The sequence below is a fragment of the Octopus bimaculoides genome, chromosome 4, assembly GCF_001194135.2.
Source record: "Octopus bimaculoides isolate UCB-OBI-ISO-001 chromosome 4, ASM119413v2, whole genome shotgun sequence".
Taxonomy (NCBI): Eukaryota; Metazoa; Mollusca; class Cephalopoda; order Octopoda; family Octopodidae; genus Octopus; species Octopus bimaculoides.
In genome coordinates this window covers 86,021,069-86,023,905 of record NC_068984.1, presented here as the reverse complement: position 1 = coordinate 86,023,905, position 2,837 = coordinate 86,021,069, and positions in this window count along the sequence as shown.

The window sequence follows — 2,837 nt, the reverse complement described above, 5'->3', positions numbered from 1 at the left end:
TTTGCAATCCTGAACACGTCACGCCTCTGATCTTCATGCTGTAGAACATTGGCAAACTTTTTATCTTTTGCTGTTCTTTTTGCTACGTAAATCTGTCGTCTAGCTTCCCTTCTGGCTACTCGATATAATTCTCTACTTCCACCAGTTTTCCAGTCTTTCTAGGCCTGTCACTATGCGTTTATGGCGCTGTCTATCTCCTTGTTCCACCACCATGTCACTCTCGACCTGGTTGGGACTTACACAGACCCATTTGAGTGACACGTTGTTCTTTTTGTTGAGCAGCCTTAACCCAGTCCCGATCGATAGTCAGCCAAAGGACGAGGTGCAGCTTATTGATCCATTTCCCCAATTATGCTTGCTGAAGACCATATTGCACACTCCGATATGCAGTGATGGCTTATTTTCATGTTTCACTCTCTACAGTAACCAATCTATACCAGTAACCCCATAGATTATAGCGGTAGCCATACCGTAAACGTTATGAGCAGGATCACAATTCGCCCCATGATTTAACTCGATCTGAAACTTGGATTGAAGTTGTGATGCTTATCACTCGTGCTATATTGAAAGACAATGTAGAAGTGAAAATTAAATCACAGATATATTCTAATAAAAAGCTGTTAGGGAGGAGATCAGAAAAGGATCGATAATAGTGTACCCAAACTAATTAGACAGTGTTTACTTTTATAGTTTAGGAAGGGCAACACCAATGACGTTTTTGACAGGACCTTCTAGAATAGGAGAAAAGGAGGGAGATCTTGTATTTCTCATCCCAGAAGCTTGCTTCAAGTTCTTGCAGTAGAATCACCTCCGTTGAAGGTACACAAGGGTCAGGTGACGGTATCAAATTAGATGGTGAATGACGACGTTTGCGAAGTTATTAGATAATCCCTTTCCGCATTTGGTCTGGTTCTGTATGTTAATTAGGCAAAAAGAAAAAAAAATGGCTTAGAACCACTGAACTAAACTCTTCAAGATTTTAATCTAAAACGGTTCATTGTTGTAGAACTTGAAAATGGATTGTTTTTCATCCCGTATTATAACTATACGGTAGACCACCTCTACAACGTGAACTCTTACGTATAACTCTCATTAACTATCATACATGTAGATATGAGCATTCAAGAGGGGGTGGGTCTACGATAACATGTGAAAATCATTCGTGTGTATGAAATATCTAATTTGAATTACATTAACTAAGATGTGCTTTATTTTAAGAATGTCAGATAAGGAAGATTATGTTGCTCTTTCTAGCATGTCGAGCAAGGGTCATTGAACGTTTATGATACCAATGTCACTGGTTCAGTTGTCTACCAAGGCCCACGGACACAGTCCTTTTCTCAAGACAAAAGTATTAAGAAAAAAAAAAAGAAGAAAAAAAAGGAAAAGGCAGAGGTCATAAACGTCATGACTAGTATTATTTGAATTATTTCCAAGTAATCGTTTGGCAGAATCATTAGAGCGTCGGACAAAATCCCTTGGCGCATTTGGTCTGGTTCTGTATGTTCTTAGTTCAAATCCTACGGGAGTCACCTTTGTCTTCCATTTTACTGGATTCGATAAAATAATGTACCATTCAAGTACTGATGTTGATGTGATCTACTAATCCCCTTACAAATTCCAAGCTTTGTGTCGGGATATGTTTTAGCATTAGGTGTGTGCATAATAAACTATCTGGTATTGAAACATAACTAGCTTTGTTTTATACTTGATGTTGAAAAACTTAAGAGGGGTGAACAAATGAGGGGAGTCAACACGGCCGCATGGCCTGCTAAAAGTAACAGCCAAATATCTCTCGAAGTACATCCTACTTTAAATCAATTCTTTGGGTCCAGGTTTCTAGGTGGTGTATTTTGGGTTAAAATCATTGCAGCGACTACAAATGGGATGTCATCTGCATATGAGGCTGTGGAGATATAGGAATGTCATATGCATGTACTTTGAAAAAGGCGGATGAGAAGATGAATCCCTGTAGTACCTTATTAGAGAAATCGCTTGTTCTGGAAATGTTTTTCTTCTGCACAACATATGTTTGGTGACCTTACAGATTGTTGCAAGCTAGTGTTTAATTATATATATATATTTAATCCCGTATCAACCTTGATCGAGATGGCCTATGATCAAAAGCATAAGTCCTGACCATTCCGTTGTTTCCTATATGAAGGGAATTTGAAGACATTATCTAATGTTTCCAGAGAAGTCGAGTATTTTTTGTATAAATAAATAGCTGGGAATGAATGGTATAGAAAACTTTGTTGATGTCAGTTTTTCCCCCCTTTTTGTGTGTGTGTTTTTTAACCACCGGTATCCACAACAGAATGATGGGTCTGTATGATGTTACTTCATTTACAGTATTGTTGCGTTTTAGAATTCTTATCGTCCACCACCTAGATTTTAATAATTTTGACAATGTTTGTACGAACAATCTGGAGAGTACGTTGAATCCTTCAGACTCTAAAATGCTTTTCAATATATATGTAACGGTTATAAATTGATTGATGAAGATCATTTTTTTATAAGAAAATATTTATTTTTGCCGTTACATTCTATGCTGCCATACCACGACGGGTAGGCCAGTGTAATAGTATATAAAACATGCAAGGTTAAGGATTTAGGCCTGTATCTGTATGTACCTTCTTTTATAGCAGTAATTGTATAGAGAGAGATGGTAGTGTTATAGAGAAAAGGAATTACTAGCTCGTATGTCTGCTTGTGTCCATGGCTTCAGATGTCCAGTCGCCGCCGACCAGCGACCAAGCTGTCGAGGCGTCACCGCTGGTGACTAAAGAGAGAAAGAGGAAGTTTTCTTGGCGTGTCCTGTTTTATAGCCATGAAGC